This window comes from Danio rerio, chromosome 14 (genome assembly GCF_052040795.2).
Source record: "Danio rerio strain M-AB ecotype USA chromosome 14, GRCz13ab, whole genome shotgun sequence".
NCBI classification, from domain to species: Eukaryota; Metazoa; Chordata; class Actinopteri; order Cypriniformes; family Danionidae; genus Danio; species Danio rerio.
Window position 1 is genome coordinate 42,209,550 of NC_141034.1, and position 25,451 is coordinate 42,235,000.

The 25,451-nt window shown below is 36.6% G+C and overlaps 1 protein-coding gene and 1 non-coding gene across 6 annotated transcripts in view; one reads left to right on the forward strand and one right to left on the reverse strand.

Moving 5' to 3' along the window:
* The window catches only part of LOC141377566 (uncharacterized), a 356,961-nt gene that overhangs the window by 75,207 nt on the left and 256,303 nt on the right, over positions 1-25,451 (forward strand). The gene's annotated exons all lie outside the window — the stretch shown is intronic.
* The window catches only part of LOC147840870 (uncharacterized), a 15,201-nt gene continuing 14,429 nt past the window's right edge, over positions 24,680-25,451 (reverse strand). The window contains exon 2 of the mRNA XM_087281849.1: positions 24,680-25,451. This exon is cut by the window's right edge and continues 503 nt beyond it. The gene's annotated coding sequence lies outside the window, so the exon portion shown is untranslated.

The following is a 25,451-nucleotide window of genomic DNA, read 5'->3' on the forward strand; positions in this document are numbered from 1 at the left end:
AGACTCGCATACTGATTAGGAAAAACATTTTTGCGATAATAAAAGAGACCACGAGCGCCATGCTGCCCATGCCCTGCCAGCCAGTCCCAGGATGTATGTTCAGGCATCACCATGGAGATAAAGTCTAATAGAAAATGCCATCGCTGTGATACCAGCTGTAGAAAGAAAGAACGAAAGAAAGAAAGAGACAGAGTTGGCCTTTTGACAGTCTTAATTCATCAGTCTGCAGCCATGGAAATAATGCCAGTGATCTAGAGAGTTTTTGTAAGTATTACTTTAAACTTACATCTTAAATGCCTGGCTGCACAGACATTTTAAAAGGTTGCAAATCAATATTGTTGTACAGCGTAAGGTATGGCCTGATGTTGGAACAACGAGCGGAGTGTATTTTATTTGCAAGATGTATTATTTGTAGTCTCCATTTTTCATTACAGTCGAGCAAGCGCTCTAAAAGTGACTCAGGTAAGTTATGAAGCCTGCTTACTTGTATCATTTTGTACACAGACAGGAACACGGTGTGCTGTGATGATTCACACACGGCTTGCAAATGTACGCATTTATCGATTATATCATGACATGCAGTTATCTGAATTCGCTCTCCTGAAAGAAGTCAGAGATGACATGGGCCAAATTTTGGAGAGATTCTGTTCAGTTGTGGTTTGATCTCTACATTTACAGATGCTGATGAAGTCAAAGTTTCTGATTGTGTTGTGCGATAAAAATCCAAAATCAGCATCAATGCTATTTATTACGATTTTAGAAGTTTTGCATGTGTTTTATTTTATCTTTTACTGTGTTCTTAATCCCTCTATTGTTATGTAGGTTTATAATGGCTTATGTAACTGATGAGAACACATAATATCACCTTGTAATGATAAACTTAAAAAATATATAATTAAATTAAAATGTGATTAACCCTTATGTTGACTTAAGGGTAAAAAGAGGACCCAGGCACCATTTTTACACCAAAAAAAAAAAAAAAAAAAAAGGTAAACAATGTTTTTTTTTTTTTTTTTTTACCGTTTAATGACTTTTTCTAAAAACACCCCAACATTAAAAAAATAAATAAATAAATAAATAAATAAACAAATAAATAAATAAATAAATATATAAATAAATAAATAAATAAATAAATAAATACTAATTATGATCATTTTCATATTTTGATAAACACATTTAGAGCAGAACGTTTGTCTTGCAGGTTAGTTTTACTGACATTGTTTTTATTTTGATTTGATTTGATTTGATTTTAGTTTAGTTTAGTTTAGTTTATGACTTTTTTTTAAATTACACTAACATTAGATTTTTTCTCTTTTTTTCATATTTTGATGAAGCCTGTACAAATTTAGGGTACAATGGGTTTCTTGTAGGTCAGTTTTACTATTTAACCCTCCTGTTGACACACAAATGTCCCCGAACCCCTAACACACACACAAGAATCTTCTGCTTTAACTTTTCTGAAAAATGTCTTGCTAAACAGTTTTCACACTTACAGTATAAAGATACTTTTAGCATTAGAAAATGTACGCCTTACTTTAGTCAAAAATCGGTTTTCCACTGATTAAACATTGATGAAATACTCTACACTGATTATGAAAACCTAGATGTTTACAGAGTTTGTGATGAAGATGAGGTTGGTTCGTCATGCAAAATAGATTTAAGAATTGAAATTTAATTTAGCTGGTTTAATTATAGTTTAGTAAAGGTGGGTCATTTTTGCCCTAAGGGTGAACAATGTACACAGAATCCAGAAGACGACAGTAAGGTTAAAATAAATCTGTATTTTTTTTCGTATAATATTTCTTAAAAATAATAAATAATAATAATGATTCCATATCGGTGGATTCTTAAGGCTTTATGTTGGTTTAGTGTAAATGTCATTTTAAAGGTGCAGTAAAATAAAAAATAATTTTTCAGGCTTTGTATTTCAGAATCACACAACAGGTTGAGTTTTGAGCAAAACATTTATATTGTTGTGAAAAGAAGTGCCTTTTAGCCATTTCTTGAAAATACATGTGTACTCAACAATACACTCTTCAATATAAACAACAGAAGTCATTGCACCCTTATAGCTGTATTCACAAATATGTTTGCATGCACAACTGAAAGCGGTGTTCCACCCAGCGCTTGGTTCTGATGTACTAATAGAGAGGTACTGCTGGGAAGTGTAATTCAAAAACAGCCCAATAATAAGGAACATTAGAATAAGCAGCCTGTTAGTCAGAGTAGTGAGCAGAATCTCATTGTCATGCGTGTCAAGGGATGTGTGATGTCAGAGCAGTGTGAGCCGAGCTCTGATTGGCGGGCTCCTCTGAGGATGTGCCCAGCCAGAGAATGGCATCAGCTGTGAGGCGCTGCCAGCAAGCAGAGAGCTCTGCCAGTCTCCAGATGTACACACAGGAGAAGAGAAGTGCTTTTGAAGCCTAAACAGAGGAGATCGTTTCCCATTCCATTTACCCAAATGAAGAAGAATCGATTTCTAGGATTCTCTGTTGCCACCTGTTCGAGAGAGAGAGAGAGAGAGAGAGAGAGAGAGATGAGGCATATTTTGGGTGAGAGCTCCAGTCTAGACAACGCTAAAGCACACAGTAAAAAAAAAAAAAAAAACTAAATCTGTTAATTTAGGGGTTTCCGAACTTTTCAGCCTGCAACCCCTAAAATAACACAATATAACACACAACCCCCAAATTCCTTGGAGGTTGTTATAAATATACAAACGGTGTTCACACAACAATAGGCCTATATGTAAACACGATCATATTGACAACACATAAAAAAGTGCTGCAGTCTAACAATCATATCCCTTTTGTAGTAATTTATTAATTTGTTTAATTTAATATTAACCTTAACTAAATAGACCTGCGGACACAATGTTTTCAGCTCAAGTCTGTTCTTGGTTCATTTTTAAATTTTTTTACATTTTTAATTTCTGATCGCCAATCAGAGATCATTCTCAATATTCAGTTGTGGCCTGTATTTTTTTAATGTATTTGATTGGCATGAAGGTGTCAAAGTTTAACCTGGTGCTTTAAAATCCATCTGCTGCAGCTGTCGATATTGCTGTGTTGTTAATCTAACGTAAACACAGTCCCATACGAAAAAATTATTTAAAGATTGGCTTTTAATTTTACTATTAAAACTACTATTTTTATCTTCTTATGGTTAAAATAGGGTAATTCTAATAATTTGATGAAAATTGTTTGACTTTTCTAAATCACCAAGCAACCCCATCTTTGTTCCGCAAACCGCACTTTGAGAACCACTGTGTTAAATAACAGTGTCCATATTTTATGATTCATAAGTGATTTTTGTTTATTTATGGATTTAAATTGCATTAAAATACATTGATCGCTGCTCTGTTGACTTTTGATGTTTAAAATTCAGCACACTAGAGTTTGATTTTCAGTTTGAAATAATAGAATGTTTATGTAAGAAATACTATATAGAGAAATACGTCTGTACAATAACAGAACATGTACTGACAGTTTATTACATGTTTTTGTGTCACATCCGTCTGTGACCACCTGAGGGCGCTGTAGCGCTCTAGGACTTGTAGGCGCTACAGTGCCCCAGGGAAAAAACTACATTCTCATACATCCCACGCGCATACACCGGAACACTTACACTGACCCGTCATCTCATCTGTTTTGTGTTACCGTTGATTATCTGGACTATATATTCTACCATTCCACCTATGTTTGTCATCGCGTCGTTGTCTACCTTGTCTGTCTTGATCACAGTCCTGCAGTAAGTCTGATATTCTTAGTTGTTTGTTCTTGATCGTGTTTTTTTTGTATTTTTGCTTAGTCTAGTTTTTTGAGTTTTGTTTCCTGAGCCTTGTCTCTGTTTTGGTTTCTGATTTTGTGGTTTATTTGTACTTTGAACGCCTTGTTTTATGTTCTTTTCACTGTAAATAAATCTGCACTTGAATCCGCAATCTTTTGTTCCTGTTTTGCTTTTGTTTTGATCACGCTAACGTGACAGAACGACGCGATCACAAATGGATTCAGCAGATAGCCTTATAGTGCGTATAAAACAAGGTAATCGCTCAATTGAGCGATATATCAAGGAGTTTTTGGAGCTAGCCCCGAAGAGCTCTCATAGTGACTTATTGCTTATGATGTTTTTCCGGGGAGGACTTTTGGATCCAGTCCGTTCCCAAATGCCACCGTATGAGGAGGACTGGAACCTGTATCGGTTCATTGAGGCAGCCTTATTGATCTCTGGCTCCCCTCTCTCTGTTGCCCTGAAAGAGGAGAACCCTCAGGAGGGAGGCCTGAGTGAAGGGCAACAGAGAGGGATATTTTCGGGGCCAGCTGATTTGTCTAAGGGAAGGAGGAGAGAGGCTGGACTGGAGTTGCGGGCTTATCCGCGTCGGGCTGTTCGGAGACCACCCTTTTCGGAGCCTCTGGAGAGCCTGCTAGAACTGTGTGGAACGCCAGTGTCGGCTCCAGCCCCAGAATGCCCGCCAGTGTCGGCTCCAGCTCCAGAGCAAGATCCCTCTCCTGATCACAACACTCTCCCTTCTCAAACCACCAGACGAAGGAGGCACAGGAAGAGGACTGCCCATGTCCCAGAGCGCCCGCCAGTGTCGGCTCCAGCCCCAGAGCGCCCGCCAGTGTCGGCTCCAGCCCCAGAGCGCCCGCCAGTGTCGGCTCCAGCCCCAGAGCGCCCGCCAGTGTCGGCTCCAGCCCCAGAGCGCCCGCCAGTGTCGGCTCCAGCCCCAGAGCGCCCGCCAGTGTCGGCTCCAGCCCCAGAGCGCCCGCCAGTGTCGGCTCCAGCCCCAGAGCGCCCGCCAGTGTCGGCTCCAGCCCCAGAGCGCCCGCCAGTGTCGGCTCCAGCCCCAGAGCGCCCGCCAGTGTCGGCTCCAGCCCCAGAGCGCAGTCCAATGCCAGTTCCAGTCTGGCTTCTGGCCTTACCGGCGCCACCCAGGCTCCTCGCCCTGCCGGCGCCACCCAGGCTCCTCGCCCTGCCGGCGCCACCCAGGCTCCTCGCCCTGCCGGCGCCACCCAGGCTCCTCGCCCTGCCGGCGCCACCCAGGCTCCTCGCCCTGCCGCCGCCACCCAGGCTCCTCGCCCTGCCGGCGCCACCCAGGCTCCTCGCCCTGTCGGCTCCAGCCCCAGAGCGCAGTTCAATGCCGGTTCCAGTCCGGCTCCTGGCTTTACCGGCGCCACTCAAGCTCCTCGCCCTGCCGGCGCCACCCAGGCTCCTCGCCCTGCCGGCACCACCCAGACGTCTTGCCCTGCCGGCCCCAACCCGGCTCCTCGCCCTGCCGGTCCCAGCCCGGCTCCTGGCATTACCAACGCCATCCAGACGTCTTGCCCTGCCGGCACCTCCCAGACGTCTTGCCTTGCCGGTCCCAGTCCGGCTCCATGCCCTGCCGGCTCCAGTCCAGCTGCCTCCTGTCCCGCCGGCTCCAGTCCAGCTGCCTCCTGTCCCGCCGGCTCCAGTCCAGCTGCCTCCTGTCCCGCCGGCTCCAGTCCAGCTGCCTCCAGTCCCGCCGGCTCCAGTCCAGCTGCCTCCAGTCCCGCCGGCTCCAGTCCAGCTGCCTCCAGTCCCGCCGGCTCCAGTCCAGCTGCCTCCAGTCCCGCCGGCTCCAGTCCAGCTGCCTCCAGTCCCGCCGGCTCCAGTCCAGCTGCCTCCAGTCCCGCCGGCTCCTGCCCAGCTGCTTCCAGTCCCGCCGGCTCCTGCCCAGCTGCCTCCAGCCTCGCCGGTTCCTGCCCAGCTGCCTCCAGTCCCGCCGGCTCCTGCCCAGCTGCCTCCAGTTCCGCCTGCTCCAGTCCAGTTGCCTCTCCAGCCGGCTCTCCTAAAACCCCCTGCCTTGTGTCTCCTGCGGGATCATCCATGGGTCATCCCTCCCGACCCTCCCTGGTGGTCCTTCCCACTACTTGGGACAGATTCACCGGCCGCACCCTGGCTTCCTGCTGGGGTGCCTGACCCACTGCCTGACCCTGATCTGGCCCTCCCATCCCTCCCTTTGTTCCTGCTCCGCTCCGCCCCCCCTCTTGGAACCAGTCTGGGAGCGTCTGGAAGCCGCTCTTTAGAGGGGGGGTAATGTCACATCCGTCTGTGACCACCTGAGGGCGCTGTAGCGCTCTAGGACTTGTAGGCGCTACAGTGCCCCAGGGAAAAAACTACATTCTCATACATCCCACGCGCATACACCGGAACACTTACACTGACCCGTCATCTCATCTGTTTTGTGTTACCGTTGATTATCTGGACTATATATTCTACCATTCCACCTATGTTTGTCATCGCGTCGTTGTCTACCTTGTCTGTCTTGATCACAGTCCTGCAGTAAGTCTGATATTCTTAGTTGTTTGTTCTTGATCGTGTTTTTTTTGTATTTTTGCTTAGTCTAGTTTTTTGAGTTTTGTTTCCTGAGCCTTGTCTCTGTTTTGGTTTCTGATTTTGTGGTTTATTTGTACTTTGAACGCCTTGTTTTATGTTCTTTTCACTGTAAATAAATCTGCACTTGAATCCGCAATCTTTTGTTCCTGTTTTGCTTTTGTTTTGATCACGCTAACGTGACATTTTTGTACCATAATGTACAAAAGCAACCCAGACAATATCTCATTTTAAATTAATACAAATGTTAATAAAAGTTGCTTTTTCAAACCTTTCAAATTTGGAAGAAAGTGCAAGGTCCCATAATGCAATTCAAAAGCATAAATAAATAGAGAGAAAAAAAAAAAAGAATCACAAAATACGCAAAACTACTTGTTCACTGATTTGATTTCACAATGTACTGTTTGTATTAGCCAAGTCATGTCAATAAAACTCTTTAGAAAGAAATTGAGAGAGAATTAGAATTTTAACAAAATTTGCTTTTAAAATGCTTTAAAAATGCATTTTTACAAAAGAAGGGTTTACAAACATTAAACTATCACTATGTTCAAAGCCTCTAGAATTTTGCAATTCTATGATCAATGAATTTAACACAAAATCCATAAATTGTCATAACATTTTGTAGTTCACTTTTTACTTTTTGTTTAAAGTTAAATTGATGCTTATTTCCCACATAATTTGGACAGTCGGGACTGCTGCTCCACATCAATCATTCTGATCATCAATCAATCAATTTAGTCTAATAATATCTGATTATGTTCACAACATTCTGGAGGAATTGAGTGTTATAAGATTACAAAAAATGTTAAAAACAATAAAAATAATAATAATAGTAAAATAAAACTTCATTCTCAACTACACAACTCCAGGCACTACACTGAAAAAAAAAAATAATATATATATATATATATATATATATATATATATATATATATATATATATATATATATATATATATATATATATATATATATATCATTTACTATATTTTTTTATGCAAGTCATTGCAAAAATTTGAATGGGCTGAATTTAAACAAATGAAGTTGAACATTACTAAATTTAATTTATTTAAATTCATACTGGCGATGCGGTTGGCATAGTAGGTAGTGCTGTCCAAAGACATGTGAATTGGGAAAGCTAAATTGTCTGTGTGTATGTGTGTGAATGAGTATGTATGGAGGTTTCCCAGTGATGGGTTGCAGCTGGAAGGCCACCCGCTAAGTAAAAAAAAAAACAAAAAAAACGCGGGATCGGTTGATTATTAATTTCACTGTGGTGACCCCAGATTAATGAAAGGATTAAGCCAAAAATTAAATGAATGAATGAATGTTACTTATTGAATAATATTTAGGCAGTACTAAATATTAGCAGAATATCAAAAAAATCTGTGAACTTCAACAAATTAATATAAATCAAGATTCTAGCTTGTACCATGCTACAATAATAATAATAATAATAATAATAATAATAATAATAATAATAATAATAATAATAATAATAGAGACTGGAGTAATGAAGCTGATAATTCATCTTTAAAATCACTAGAATAATTTTTTTATTAAATTATAAAATATTTTGAACAGTTATTTTATAGTTCAAAAACAATTCACAATTTGATAATTTCTACTGTATTTGTTATGAAATAAATGCAGCCTTGGTGAGCTAGAGAAGCTTATTTTAAAACATTTAAAAGTCCTACTGACCCCAAACTTTTGACCGGTAGTGTATTGTCTTCATTCTACTCATATAGAGAGAGAGAGAGATAGAGAGAGATGATTAACATGTGTGGAGCTCTGCCAAGAATAGATTTATCAGAAAAGAAAACATTGGAAAACAAACACAACAACATAATAAATTCTTTCTGCAGTAAACATAGGGCCAATGTACATTATGGCCAAAATGAGAGAAGGAATGAGAATAGGAGAGACAAGATACACTGCCGGGGAGTGTGCGTGTAATTAAAGCGGTGTACTAGGGGGGCTCTTGTGTTAAGGAAGCCCTCCAGCACCTCTTTCAAGCCGACGCGGCGAGAGTGCCTGGAACATGACAGTTGCTGATGAATCTTAAGCAATGTTTGTTCCCTTGTGGGCGAGACGACAAAGAAATAAATAAATGCTGCACTTCATCTGACGTGTAATCAAATGCAGAATCTCAAAATATTTTTTTTTCTGATTTAATTAGGGCAATAATGACCCAAGGCACTTAGAAGAGGGTTTAAAGCGGCTTCAGATTTGATGCCTTTGTTCGCAAGACTTCTGATGCAAAAACCGACCATCAGCCGGTAACAATACTCACAGGTATAAAAAAAAAAAAGTAGCTAGGAAGTAGAGCCACTATCTGAAATAAAAGAGACGTCTTTGTTCAATTCATTGTGAACTCTTAGGAAGCTGCAATTAGTGTTGTGACAGCTGCAATGCTGGGTAAGAATCGCCTTTGCTCCACTGATACAAACACAGTAAATTGCAGACACTTCATGCAAACGCTTGACAGATCTACTCTGGATCGTATATAATAAAGAATAATAATCAGTAATCATCTGCTTGCTTCTCCAATAAGCGTGACTCATATGCACTCAAGTTTAGTTGATGTAACATTGGCTGATTACATTTTAAATTCAATTTAATCTACAGTATTCTTCTGTCCTGCCATGTAGGATTTTGGATTGTTGAGATTTGTGTTTTTAAAAGCTCTCTCCTTCTTATCAAGGCTGCAGATACAGTATGTGTAAATACAATTATGGTAATGCATCTTCTATAAGTTATTTGAATGTTTTGCAACATTTCAAGGCTGAACATTTTTGAAGAAAAAATATATCTAAAAAATAAATGAAATATTAATGTAAAACTTTATTACATGTATGTGTGTTATTGTGTGTGTAAATTATTAAACAGAAGTTCAAAAGTTAGGGTAAAATATTAAATACAATAAAAAAGAGAAAAAATCAAGAGAAACAAAAGAAGATATAAAATTTTATTAGAATTTTTGTAGTTTGTTAATTATTTTTCAATATTTCCCTTGAATTTAAATGTATTATCTTTCTATTTCTAAAGGTGTTCGGTGACTAAAGTATAATAATAAATGTATCTGTTTAATAATCTGTTTTGTTCAAATGCACCAAAATTCATCCATCAGTTACTTTATTAGGTACACCTTACAAGTACCAGATTGAACCCCCTTTTGCCTTTAGAACTGCCTTAATCCTTAGTGCCGTAGATTCAACAAGGTACTGGAAATGTTCCTCGGAAGATGGGTACACTTTGGTCATAAAGGGATAGACATGGTCAGCAACAATATAGGCTGTAGCATTGACACAATTGGTACTAATGGGCCAAAAATGTGTGAAGAAAATATCCCTCACAGCATTACAAGACTTTTCAGACCAGGCAACGTTTTTCCAATCTTCTATTGTCAAATTTTGGTGAGCCTGTGTGAATTGTAGCCCCAGTTTCCTGTTCTTAGCTGACAGCAGTGACACCCGGTGTGGTCTTCTGCTGTTGTAGCTCATCCACTTCAAGGTTCGACATGTTGTGCATTCAGAGATGCTCTTCTGTATACCTCGATTGTAACGAGTGGTTATTTGAGTTACTGTTGCCTTTCTATCAGCTCCAACCAGTCTGGCCATTCTCCTCTGACCTCTGGCAGCAACACTGCATTTGCGCCCATAGAAATGACGCTCACTGAAGATGGTTTTGCATGAAAATCCCAGTAGATCAACAGTTTCTAAAATACTCAAGTCAGGTTTTCTGACACCAACAACCGAGCCACAATTAAGGTCACTTCAATCCCCTTTCTTCCCCATTCTGATGCCTGGTTTAAGCTGCAGCAGATCGTCTTGACCATGTCTACATGCCTTAGTGCATTGAGTTTTTGTCATGTGATTGGGTGATTAGAAATTTGCGTTAACGAGCAGTTGGACAGGATACAGGTATTCATTTTGATAATTGGGTGTTCTCATTTATGCAGGGAAATGTATATGTAGATTTTTGTTTGCACATAAAAATGTGGGCCATTGAACATACATAGTTTATTTAAACTAAACTAAATATTCACATTCAAAATGTATTTAATTTTAATGCACACACACACACACACACACACATGCATATGTATGTATATGTATGTATGTTGTGGTAAATTTAATTTTAGGCCAGTAATTCAGCTTAAGAGCCTAATTTTTTTGGTGTTTTATCTAAACACCAAAAACCCTGTTTTAAATTCAGGTGCTAAAACAATGCAGACAGTGCGTGAAAATAAACATCACTTTCATTGGGCACCATTCATTCTTACTGACTTCCCCTCGAGCGTTTTTGCAACAAGACAAATGTGTGTATCATTGCCAGAAATGTGTGCAGCATTCACAAAGGTGGTCACTCAGGTATTTTGAACATGTGCAGTCATTCCTTTAGAGAGTTGACCAAGTAAAGTACATCTTTTCCAGAGGTTTTTTTACAGATATTTTTTGTTTTGTTGATAATGAAACCGGGGTCCTAGGTGATACATTTTATGAAAGTCAATGGCAACTATCCTTTGGACGATACAAACAAATGTTGCTCTTGACGATGCATTGAGGTCTTATGAAACAAAACAATCATCACTGGAAGAAACTTTATTTACTAAATTATTACCTTTAATTCACAGCTTTGGAAAGCTCAGACTTTGGTCCTGAAATGTTGTTTCTTTTACAGACCTGTTATTCGCTGCATAAAACTTTTTCTTTTTTTGTAGGTTTGCTTTTCAAAGTACATTACGCAATTCTGAGTGTACCTCACGCAGGTGAATGCGCTTGTCAAACCACCAGTAGAAAACACACTCTTTGCACATGTGCACCAATCTTGCACATTTGCACTAGACATTTTGTTATGAAAAGAGAAAAACATTTATGAAGTGAGCTTCACACCGGTTGAGTGGGCTTTACAAACCACCTGCAGAAACAATCTTATGTCTTAAAACAAAACAATAAATCAATAAAACCGTGCCCCCCCTTCCCCCGCCTAACTCTATCACATTATCTGTTCCTTTGTATAATTAGCCCTTCTTGTGTGTATTTCCTCTTCTCATTGAATCACTGAATGCCTCCTCAATTGTAAGTTGTAAATGTAGAACTTTTATTAGCCGTTCCATTTTATGAATGTAATGTAATGTTTCAGCCAAAAATTGTCTTTAAAGGTTTCGTAAAATGAAAATAAAATTTTATAGATGTTGCCATCAGTTTGTTAGTCTTAAGATTATCTATAAGTTATATTGTGGTCCACAATGTGACAAAAAATTGCAATGATAAGATTTAATCATCCAAAACTTGCAGTTTGTCTCTTCCACCTTTATGGATCTGTGCTATTTTGACATCACCTCCTACTTTAGATTCTCATCAACTCTTCTGACCAATCAAATATTATCTCTAGTGTCCCTCTAGTGAAATGTCCCACCCTCTTAAAGGCGTTTCTCATTTGATTTTCATTTGTTATGCCTGATCTCCACCCCTTTCACATACAGAGCTGTGATTTAAAAAAAAAAAAAAAAAAAAAAAAAAAAAAAAAAAAATATATATATATATATATATATATATATATATATATATATATATATATATATATATATATATATATATATATATAATAATAATAATAAAATAAACATTTGGCTGTTTTCTTTTTTTTTTTTAAAGGGGAGGAGCTTCTCTGTCCCGCCCTTTCTTCATGTTTCAGTTAAGATTTCTCCATCATTGAATCATTGAAAAAAATAGACATTTCAAAGCCATTAACGGGATCTTTTAACCCTCTGGGGTCTGAGGTGATTTTGGGGCCCTAAGATGTTTTGACATGCCCTGACATTTGTGCTTATTTTAGCTACGTATACTATCGGCCAACATGTTATTTTTTTTATGTATTCAGCACAAATTGTGATACAATAATATGTGAGAAATATTGATGCACATGCTTGTGTGTTTTTTTTTTTTTTTTTTTTTTTTTTTTTTTTTTTTTAGAAAAGTAGGTTTTAGAGAGAAAAAAATGTAGCTGAAAAAAAGTCCAAAAACTCACTGAATGGGCCTGAGCAAGACTTTTGAGTAACCAGTCTTGTAGGCTAGAATATTTACTTCACAATTATGTGAAAATTATTATGTTCTCTTATTAAAGAAAACATTACAATGATTTACATTTTGCAAAGACTGTTTGGGTCAGAATATTATTTTATACTGAATTTTTATTATATTAAACTGTAGAAAAATAAAATCAACCACTTCTGGAATTGCAAGTAAATGATTAAATTAGCTAAAGCTTCATTTTGGGGTAAACAATTACTGTCAATAGATTGTAAAGACTCTGTCCAAGATAGGCAGGGTATAGACATGCATCTATATTGTTGTAGGTGGATTGCTTGTTTACTAATTTGCATTCTTTAAAATAGAGGACAGATGTGGGGAAGAGAGCCCTGCACACAGACAAGTGTAACAGTGTTGTTTACAGATGATATGATCTGCAAATTGAGTGTCGCCTGCAAAGCAGCTCCAAACAGACAGGAATGCAAAAGATACCGAGATACTTCTTTCACCCTTTGCCATCTAATAGAATGAATAAGAAATTATACAATCCATCCCTTTTCCCCTGCTCTGATTTGCACATCTACAATTCTATCTCTCTTTATCATTTTTTTTTCCTGCACATTGTTTTTTTCCCCACCATCAGCCAATCTATCCATCTGTCTCATTTCCCATTTAACAATCTCCTGCTTTTTTTTTCCTTTTTCTTTTTCTGACGCCTTCTTCAGCTCAACCTCGTTCTCTTTACTCTCATCCCCTTTTTTTTCTCTTGTCTGAAATTGGGAACAGAGCAGCTGGTAATTGAAGATCATTGTCTCTCTCCGGGCCCTCAGGATTTGCAATGCTTTTTCACCATAGCTCATCTGTGTGAGTATTCTCAGCTCGCTGGCCAATTTTGGCCTCTCTTTTTTTGTTTGCTTTTTTCCCCATAAACTCTGTGAGCCTTTTCGAAATTGGATTTTCATTTAAGAGAGCCAAGCGTATTGTGTTTATGCCACCGTCTCCATCTATCACGCACGATTCCTCGCCTCTTTTCATTCTGTGTCTCGTGCTCGTTCTCTAAGCATGGCTCATTTTGTCCTTTGCTCAAATCTTTACGTGTCTGGTGCTCTTCTATTTCTTATGTAAGTTCTTTCAGGCTTTCGACAAAGTGAGGATCGGTGTAAAAACAAACGGTGAACAGATTGAGAAGGAATATGATACCTGCCATCTAAAAAGTCTTTCTCTTTGAATGAATAGCAGGGTACAGCAGAGCTAACGGCTCTGTGGGATACAGGACTCATTTGATTGTACTTTCTCATAAAGCTGTAAACGGCAATAAAACCACCAGTGCAAAAAATGTTTCTGAGACACAATGTGATCAGAATAACGCCTTAAAAATTATTATTATTATTTTTAATTATTATTATTATTAATAATAATAATAATAATAATAATAATAATAATAATAATAATAAATATTATTATTAGTAGTAGTAGTAGTAGTTGTAGTAGTAGTATCTAACTAAACCACAATCACTTGGTTTAGTGTGGTATAGAAAAAAAAAAATGACTAAGATTTTTAGTTGGTTAACTGTCTGGTATAAGTTAAATGTGTGCTAGCGATATTGTCAGAATATCAGAAAATATATTATATCAGCTCTTTACCAAAACAATTTATACCAAAATAAATCCAATTTCTAATTTGTGTTGGAAAGGGTCTCGGGTGCACTGACATGAGTTTGTTTATACCATTGGTTGGTGCCCAATTTTTCTCTTATGATGGGCCAAAAACCAAACTTGATTGAGGCTAGTAGGTCGACTGTAATTTTAGTTGCAATGACTAATTTCCTAGTTTATTTATATATATATATATATATATATATATATATATATATATATATATATATATATATATATATATATATATATATATATATATATATATATATATATATAAATATTTATATATATTTAAGTAGAAAGCATTACTTTATATCAACTAATATAGTACACATGTTGCTTTTTTTTTTACATTTTGTAATAAACGTATTAAAACTTGCTCATTAATAAAAACATGGAGTTACAGTTTTTGCCTTGATTTGCTTGCCAATGTCTTCTGCATATTAAAGTGAAAGGGAAGCTGTCAGTCAAGTTTACATTATGTTGTACTATTTTGTATTATTTTTCACTGTGTCTGACGTCATGGGGTTGGTTCTGTTCCCTCAGCTGAACTGATTCAATGGAAGTACGGTAATGGACTGAACACAGAAACTTGAAAGCCTGATTTAACCCAGTGTGCAAAGTTGTGGACGTGGAGCTGTTGCAAATACAAGCATCAAAGTTATGTCTAATGTTTATACATTTTATATTTTTGTTTGATTTAATACCTTTCATTTGATGCACTGTGGTCCATTCTCTCATGCTGGTCCAGCGCTGACTGATGAGGGAATTTACATTCAGACTAATGCAACGATTAAACCACATGACTTCACGCTTCACAGTCCCAAAGCTATAGTAAAACATGCCATTTTTTTTCTAAATGGTTAAGTTAATCTAGTTTACTATATATTTTCATTAAAGTGGAAAGAAATGTACAAAATGATGTAAACTTGACTGACTGCTTCATTTTCACTTTACAAACAGCATTTAATAGAAACATTTGATTTCAGTTTGCTTTTTCATGTAGCTTTTTGTAGCAATAAACCCTTAACCCTCTCAATCATTCTCACTCTGCTCTCAGATGGGATGGTGGGCAAAATCGAAGGTTAATGGCCAAACTTTGGTCCGCTAGACCTACTTTGAGCATCTTTTAAATATGTTTTAAATATATTGAAGTTTGTAATATATATTTTTATTAACATTGAGCCAAATGTACAAAAGTAATGTAAACCTGACTGCTTCACCTCCACTTTAAAAACTCTGACTCATTTACAGTATTTGTTATTTAACCTTTTTAAGAAGTAATGAAAGAAAATCAGTGATTTCATAGATAAATATACACAAAAATTGACTTGTGCTGCTTATTCAAACTACCTATTTTAAATGAGCTGAAACAACACAATTGTTACTTTTTTGGGGGGGGGGGGGGTGGTGGGGTTAATGTTCAACCAATTTAAATTTGTAAAAACAATTAAGTTAACTTAATAATAATTTTTTGTTGGAAGAACATGAAGGAATTGTTTGGAACCCAGCATTTTTAGTGTATACTGAAACACTGCTGAAGTATTTAGTAGTAGTATTGTATCTTATTTTTCCATGTACACCTCAAATGATAGTATTTTATGTTTTTGTATCATATATTCTTAAATAGTACAATTTTAAAATCCCTGTTTCATATTTTAATTGGTTTCAAAATGTATTTATTAATGTCATGGTAAATTTGAGTTTTCAACATCAATTTTTCCAGTCTTTAGCTTGAAATCAGTTGTGCTGCTGAACAGAAGAAAAAATACTATCATGTCTAATCAATTTATTGTATACTTGCTAAATATAACTGAACATAAAAAAAATAAAAATTTAACCAGAAAAAGTGTAACCTCAATGTGCCTTTTTACATTTATTTATAGTGTTTCATCATCGTTTCTCTGACATATTGCACCTGAAAGTACAGTAGATCTGATATCAATGTAAATTCAAAGAGAGACTGGACAGGACTCATGTTCAGGGTATGTAATGTCTATCCTCTCTCATTATTGATCAGCTGACATCCTCATGCATTTGCACATTTAAAGCAGCAGTGGGCTTAATTATTCATAAGAGCCTGGGTAATTGCATGTCACTTTAACAGTGTGTTTTATTGCTACAAGTGTAAGGGTTTGCAAATGTACTGTTTGATTTAGAGACTGTTGATGACAGAAGGGAGAGAATGGGACGGGTGGAGCCTGTGAACAAAGGCAGTTTATCTGAAAATATACGCTTTTTTGTTCATCAAGGGATGATCTAGATATGTTCATCAAGCTAAGTCTAAGAAGGTAATTTGAAGCTCATCTTCTGATCATGTATGTGATCATTTTGGTGCACAAAGCATTAAAAACGCTCTGTTACTATCAGCACAGTGACATCCTTTTGCAGCGATTTTTATACCCTCATTATCCTGTCTCTTTTGATAGTTCTATTTCTATCTGAAACCCTGCTTTTGTAGACAGGAAATATTTATATTGTCAAGCCAAAAAGCTTTTTTACATGACAATGCCACAATGTAACATTAATAATCAGAATAGAACAAACAGGCTTTGTTTTAATGTAAGTTGTTAACATTTAATAATGGTTGTCTGATTAGTCCAAACAAAAGATAATTTTGTATTTTTATCAGGGTCTCAAAAAGTCTTAAATTTCAAAAACTGAATTTTAGGCCTTTAAAGGTTTTAAATTCACTAAAATAGGGTGTTGCAGGTCTCAAATCATTTTAAACGGGTCTTAATTTGTTTGTCCATGAAAAACTACTCAATCAGTACAACCAACAACTTAAAAAAACAAGTTTTATTTTAAAACTCTATTCATTAAATTGGTTTAATTATCTTTCTTAAAATAACACTTGCTTATAAGTAAAATATTTTCCACTGGCCCTTTTCTAAAAAAAAATGCTAAGGGTTTTTTTTTTAAAGTCTGAAATTTCATTCATAATTTTATTTCAAAGGTCTTGAAGTCTTAAATTTACTCTAACTTGGTGAAGCATGCAGAAACCCTGTTTTATAATTATATTTTATATTTAAATGCTTAATTGCATGTCTTGCTATCATGATAACATAATTCAGTGGCTTTTTAAATATGCATATTTATTAGTTGTTTTTTATGGGGTTTATTCATATCATTTCACTTTTATCCATCGTTTTTACAGTAACTAAAAAGGAAAATAAAGAAACTGTAGCAAGCATGTAGCAAGCATACAGCACAAAATGGAAGACATGACTATGCTGTTGATCTCTGTGTAATAATTCAGTGCTCCATCTTTAATATTACAGCTTTAAAGTGAGAATGGCCTGTTTGATTTGATAATTTGACTTCAAGTCATTATACAAACATAACAAGTTTAAGCAAAACCAATAATAACCCAGTTGATTGTTGCAGTAATTTGCCTTAAATGGAATCAACCTACAGTTTTCCATCTAGCATACAACATGCAGGGTTAGTGTTTGGACCTAATGTCCTTAGGTTCTTTTTTGTACTTCATTTGAGGGCAAAACATTTCTTTTTTAATGATTGAGTGACTGTATACAGTTTTTGAACTTTTCCACATCCCCACACTGCAATAAAGGTCGTAAATGTGCCTTGTTGTTCACGTGCCCCCCCCTAAACACATTCATTTCCTTTATTTTGTCACAGTAGATGCAGATTGAAATTACGTTAAGTTGACACTCAGCAAGAAAAAAAAAAAAAAAATATATATATATATATATATATATATATATATATATATATATATATATATATATACACAATGTAGATATATAAAATGAAACCATTAAAAATAGTAAAAGTCAAGATAAGTTTCATGAACATCTAGCAAACAGCCTTCTCTAACCTGCCTTTACATTGTTTTATATTTGCCACAGACAGATAATAGAATGTAACAGTATTTAGAAATTTAAAAGACGAGACACTTTGGTGTTTCTCGTCTCGTGTGTGACACCCTCAAATCTCTCCACGAGCAATCGTACAGGTGCAGATACTTAAGGAAGTAAAGTAGACACCCCCAAAAGTTAGCTTTTTTGAGCTGTTTTGAACTACCCACACAAACTCAAATTGTACATCATTTTGGTCAAATTGTGTTTAAAATTACATAATTTCAGTTTATTGTTTGATTTCATAAAGCATGCCATGACCTGTATACGCTAATGAGCCAAAACTTTGACCACCTGCCTAACATACTGTAAGTTCCTTGAGTCATCCTTAAACAGTGCAGGGCTCACCAAGGCATGGACTTTACAAGACCCCTTAATGCTTCCTGTAGTATCTGACACCAAGATTTTAGTAGATCGTTCAGGTCTTTTAGGTTACGAAATAGACCAGATGTGGACCAAACTTGTTTTGAGATCTGGAGGTTAAGTCAAATAGCTTATCATCTCTTCATCTACTTTAAAGTCTTCATCATGATCATTAAAACATTCTTAAATGCGTGCAGTGTGAACACATTATCGTCATGAAAACGTGTAGCTGGTTTGCAACAATGTTTAGGTAGGTAGCATCACAACCCCTCTGCTGGCTTGTCAATGTCCTAGTGGGTATTAGGTGCCAAAATTTCGCCAGGTAAACAGAGCATATGGACAAATCCGTCAATGTGATGTAAAAGACAATGGGACTCATTGGAACGGGACCTTCCACTGCTCCAATGTTTGGTTCCAGTGCTCAGCAATCGATTGTAGTCACTTTGGACAATGACAGGTGTGATCACATGCACTCCAATTGGCCTGCAAATCATTTCCTTTTCTGACAGTTATTAAAATGTGTGTCTGGCCTGTCATAGATCTCATGTTGGCTTTGAACATCCAAGATACCCTTTGTTACCTTTAGCCATTGATGGACGCCAAAAAACCTGGTACCAGTTTGTGGTTTGTCCCTGTTGACCACTATTGGTTGACCGCTACTTACCAGTCTTGCCATTTCATGGAAATTCTGACCCACTCATCTTGCCATAACAAATTCTGACCTACTCACCTTGCCAGAACAATTTGACTATTGAAAAATAGTTGCTCAGATCTTGATCATGATTGTTTTTATTTACCCTACAATCTATCCAAGGGTCCGTTCTTCGTTCGTGGATTACTCAGTTAGCTGGATTTGGATATTGACGATTTGACACGATCCAGGATCGTTTCGTTCTTCAAAGCTGATCCGAGAGTTGTTGTCATAGCAACAGTTCTGCTAGGTCAAACCTGATCGGGAGCAGTTCAAGCAAAGATAATACAGAAAGTATGTTCCCAATTCTGATATTTTCTTACAGTAGTAGTTATACACTTGGGAAAATGGTACATATTTTTAACTATATATATATATATATATATATATATATATATATATATATATATATATATATATATATATATATATATATATATATAAAGTTATAGTCTTTAATAAAATAAATTAAGTTATACATATTAATAAAACGTATGCAATCTGCACCCTCGAAATGAAAGTACAAAGACTGCCACCTGGTGGTGCAAAGAGAAAACTTATTGATATGAACTTTTTAGATCGCTTTAGTACAAATTTTATATAATAGAAATGCACAATTATGTGACTTTTTTTTAAAAGCAATAATACATTTATGCAGTCATAAACATGTTTTGATAGTTAATATGCCGGTGATTTAATGCTTCACAAAAGTTGCAGACGCCTTTACCAATATGAAAATGCTTTTGTAAACAACCAGTTATTCTTTACACAGATTAAAAAAAACTACTATAATAAAGAAAATCTTTTCTAAATGTAGAACTAAATACATTGATTTGCATTGAAATACATGATGAATACTCTCAACACATGAAAGTGTAAAGCCTGCAGCTCACAACAAATGTGGAAGATTATTGCGTGTCATATTTAACAAACTGTTTACTGCTAATTTGATGTAATTTTGCTCACATGGATAATTGAATATTAATCAGATGATGTCATTACGCTGCTGTGCCGTCAGCCAATCGTTGCATTGCTGATCATGATTTCGAGGATCGATAGATCTGTCCTTCACAACACACGCCGCGATCTCAGATCAGTTTATCCAGACATTCTAATCTGATTCGCGAACTTGTTTGAAGAACCAAATTAGCGAGAGATCAGTTATCAAGATTAAAAGATCCAGGATCTGCCAAATAATCTTAGATCATTTAAGCGAGGTACGAAGAACGGACCCCTGACCTTATGTGAACTTTTTGCGAGCTAATGTTTTGTAACTCTGATGCGTTTTGACCAGCAGTTAATGTGGTATTATAGTATTATAGTATTAATACTATTGTAGACTATGGACTTTAGCTGAATGAATGAATTGCAACACTATGTCATCATTTCGATACAAAGCATGAGAATATATGCTTCTCTTTCCAGCTCCCCATACAGCACGTGGTGAAAGACTGCTGCCAATTTTTTTTTCATCTTCTGTAGACCCTTAAAAAAGAACGTTTTGGCATTTGAACGTAACCCCCCCACCCTTGTACTTTTCATTCAGCGTGTTCATTAGTCTTCTCCGCTCATTATTTCCTCACGGTACCTCTCTATACACTGGACCCCGAGCATACATGGCAAGCTGAGGCGCTGTGTCTGGCTTGACAGTTTGGTTTGACTGGCTTTTGACGGCCGGTTCATTTAGTCTCCTCTGAGCAGTGGGCGAGACAGAGGAACCTGGCCATTTTGCTTGCTTGTCAAATCTGCCAATGTGAAGACAGTTTAAATGAGGCAAACCTGGGCAATGTGCCGACTGCAGGACACAGAGAGAGAACGAGAGAGAGATTGAGAGAAGGGGGTTTCAGGGGAGAGAGTGAAGAAAAGTAAAGATCCCCCTTCATCCTCTAAGCAAATCATTCTCGGCTTCTGAGGTGACCAATTGCCTGTTGTGTTGTGAGATAAGAGTTCTCGGGTTTTTAGAGGACTTTTAACATGTCAAAGCTTGCTTTGTGTGCACACGGGTTAAGGCTGAGCAAACACTGTGCAAATTACATTTCAGTCCAGTGCTCGGTTTTCATACACCAGATCAGTCAATGTGGAATAAATTATGCAAAGTTCAAAGGGGACCACGTTGCAAATTTTCTATTTAATTATTTAAATAAACACAAAAAAATAACAATTCCATTTTTTTAAACATAATTTATTTTAAAACAGGCTCATGGCAATTAAATGAATCATGCTGGGAAACAAATTCTACCGTGCCTAAATGTCACCAAAGTGTAGTACATTTTGAATCGCTTAAAAGTGACTAAAAACCTTCATAATAATGAAAGGAAATAAATAAATACATTTTAAAAATAACTTTTATCTTTGAAAACAAGACTATGTTTACATGGACATCAATAGTTATTTGCTTTAATCTAATTTCTAATTAAGAGAATGGCGAGGCAGTGGCGCAGTAGATAGTGCTGTCGCCTCACAGCAAGAAGATCACTGGGTCGCTGGTTTGAACCTCGGCTCAGTTGGCATTTCTGTGTGGAGTTTGCATGTTCTCCCTGCCTTCGCATGGGTTTTCTCCGGGTGCTCCGGTTTCCCCCACAGTCCAAAGACATGCGGTACAGGTGAATTGGGTAAACTAAATTGTCCGTAGTGTATGAGTGTGTGTGTGTGAATGTGTGTTTGGATGTTTCCCAGAGATGGGTTGCGGCTGGAAGGGCATCCGCTACGTAAAAACTTGCTGGATAAGTTGGCGGTTCATTCCGCTGTGGCGACCACAGATTAATAAAGAGACTAAGCCGACAAGAAAATGAATGATGAATTAAGAGAATAATAACACTAAGGTGTTTACATGAGTTGCTTTTTGAGTGTTACTTTCATGATCCCGTTTTACATGTTATAGCACATAATTCGATTAACGCATTGCGTTTACGTGTTATGCACATTTCCTCAGGACTTTCATGTAATTTTGGGTTTTTCATTTTTAATTTGTCGACTTTAACTGCAGTTTGGCACTTTCACTGTCATTCACGAACATTTCATGCACGCCCTTCGTTACCAATGAGATATTGGATGCAACTATGAACTGCTGGAGGAGTTATGTTTAAATGGAAGTTCATACCGCATGCTGAATGAAAGAAAAAAAAAAAAACCTCTACATTCCACGATGCAGGCTGTGTGTGCGCATGTGCGTGTGCGCGTGTGTGTGTGTGTGCGGGTGCATACATGCGTGCGTGCGTGTGTGTGTGGACTTTTCTGTCGCAAAACGCTGCGAAAAGTTCTACACGACGGTAATAATTCGATTAAGGTGTTTACATGTCTGTACTGCACTTCAATAATTCGACTAAAATCGGCATACTCCACCTGTCTTAAATTGATTTCTCTTTAGTTCGATTATGACCTTAATCTGATTAAATCAATCAAAAATCGCTGTTTACATGGTAACTTTTAATCAGAGTATTGTCTTAATCGCATTAAAATCGAATTATTGGTGTCCATGTAAACATAGTGACAATTCATGTAAAATGAAAGTGTCTGAAGGGCGATATCTGTAGGCTCAAGTGACTATTTTAAATAATGATAATGTAAAAAAATAAATAAATAACAATAAGAAATAAAAATAAATAAATAAATGTACCCTTCTCAGACCATGTGCGGCTCACTGGAGTTCTTTAATCGGCCCACGTGAAGTATTTATTTAATTTAAACAGGGCGCTGCAATGCGCAGGTCTGAAAATGCAAGTCAACAAAAGGAAACTTTCACATACAGCGTCTTTTGCACACTCAGTTTTGGTAATTCAAATGAAGACGCATGGGTTCAGCATGCAAACAGAAAGGAATACACATGTGGTATGTCACTCTCACGTTTACAGGTGTTGCGAGTTGGAAAAAAAAAAAAAAAAAAAAAACATTTCAGAGTTCCATAAGCAAACCACGAGTCATGTGGCAGGAACCAACCAGGCAGCTTCACACTTTGGTCTTACAACTTACACAGTAATAAAAGTAGACTAATTACCTCAGATTAACTATTTAACAAATTCAGATACAGATACTTTCTCAGTGATGATCATTACATCACATATCCACTTCGCAGTCAACCTGACTTCAGTGCATCTCAGTCCAGCACAGTCTAGAATTCTCTAACTAAACAAAATACTGTATATATGAATGAATGAATAAATGAATGAATGAATGAATGAATGAATGAATTAATGAATGAATTAATTAATTAATTACAATTAACTAAGATGAAACAATCAAACAAACAACCTTATGGCCTTTATCTGGAGTTGATATTGTGATGCTGGTCTTTAAAATACTTGTTTTCCGTAAAATTGATTCTTTTTTTACTTTAGAGTGTTCAGGAATGTTTATTAATAGTTTCACACAATTATTTATTTTTTTGTTTTTTAAACACATTAACTGTATTGGTCTGGCCCTCTAAAACCCCCCCATATTCTATTGTGGCCTAATGTTGCTCTCCCCTGCTTTAAATTGTTGTGTATATAACGAGTTCAACCTTGGTGAGCATTAAATTCTTCTGTCATAAATCTGGAAACAAATTATAAATATATTAAACACATTAAAATACTATAAAATATTGTAAATACTGTTGTCATTTTGACTGTTGCATGAAGTACTGTTAGTGAATAATGAGTAATGATCATTCATTGCTTATACAAATGTATTTTCTTGTGTCACTGTGGTCTTCATTGTAGACGTTACTGTGTATTGAAAGGCCATAGAATAAAAGCTGTGATTTTTGTGTGCCAAGGGATTAACTTTTAAGATCTTACCAATCTGTCTTTTCAAAAGTTTCAGCACAACTATTTTCTGCTTATTCAGGTGTTGCATGTGTGTAGTCGCACACGCCGCCTTTAGACAATGTGGCTAATTGTGTAGATGGGTACACTGTCACTTACAAAGAATTGCTTTGTTCTCTTAGAGACAAAAAGTGTTTTGTTTGTTTAACAATCCTGTCTATGACAGATGTTGACTCTTGCTGCTCAATAGATCTGTTAAAACCTCTTGAAACAAAACCCGTAGATGCAACTTTTCATTAAGGCCACCCTTGTCATCCACAAAATACTGTAAATCTAGTGCCAATCAAATGACACCAGATTAGTATTTATTGACTTTTTTTGGCAAACACAATTGACATGCCATCACAGTTTGAAGTAATCCCTCCTGAATTGTGTTTGCAAGTTCTGTAGATGCCAGCATATTTATAATAAAACCATAGTAAGTATAATAATTCATAGTTGCAATGACTATTAGCAAACAACACCACAAAACTAGGTGGTTTGTCTTACAGCTTGCAAACTGTTGTTAGAAGCTAAGTATTTACACTCTAAAAAATGCTGGGTTATCATAACCCAATATTGGGTTTCCAATTAAATTAAAATGATACTTTTAAACCCCACTGTTGAGTTTGTCCATATCTGACCCAGTGTTGGGTAATGAAAACCCAACAATTTAGACTGTATTAATATGACATATAGTTTAACCTCCTAGGGCTCATTGGCCACATACGTGGACAGCACATTTTAGCTCTTAAGTGGCTATTTAAAATACTTTTTGTATTTGTTTTATATTATTTATATTTATTTATATTATTTTATATATTTTTATAATGTTTTATATTTTGTTACAGACACAGTGTCATCCTGCATCTGTTTTGCAGCATATGCAATGTCCCAAACCCTATTTTAGCTGTCCAAAATGGAAAGAAAAATGTTGTTTTTACTCTTGATAGTCAAAACATATTTAAAAAATTAAATTGTTAATTGTTAATATGTTAAATATGCATTACAAAACTGTCAGGAAAAAAAAGTGTTTTATGTAAATTCGGACCACGAGTCCACATATGAACATCATTTATTTATTTATTTTTCTTAAAGCACATCATATCAAAAGATGATACTTAAGTTTATTCTAATTAGGTTTCAATAAACCTAAATAGCAGAGAAATACAAAATGCATGGGGAAAAAAAAAAACACCTTGGGCCTTAAGAGGTTAATATGACTTTAATGATAACATAAAAAAAAATGTTAAGCTGAATCTGTGGTCTTTGGTGATTCATACAATGCAAATCTGTGGTTGCCTTTCTATGCTTCACCTAAAAGCGAACGTTTTTCTACTCTGCCTATTCATTTTACAGATTTGCAACCTTTCACAACTTTATTCATTGACATCCATGGTAGGAAAAAACATGTCGGAGTCAATGGGTTCAAGTTTCCAACAGAGGTGTTCCACTAATGATGTGATGTCATATGAATCTATCAATAGTTATGACTGACTAGTTTCTCCAACAATGCATCATACAGTGCTTCAGCATTTACACTGGAGCATTTACACTGGATGTGATCATTGTGTCCCGTTATCTACGCCGGACATTACAACATTAAAATGTTCCAAAAAATCAAATTGTTGCAAATAACAGTCACAGATTTGTCGCATTCATTTTTTTGTCTTTACTTCAATCAAAT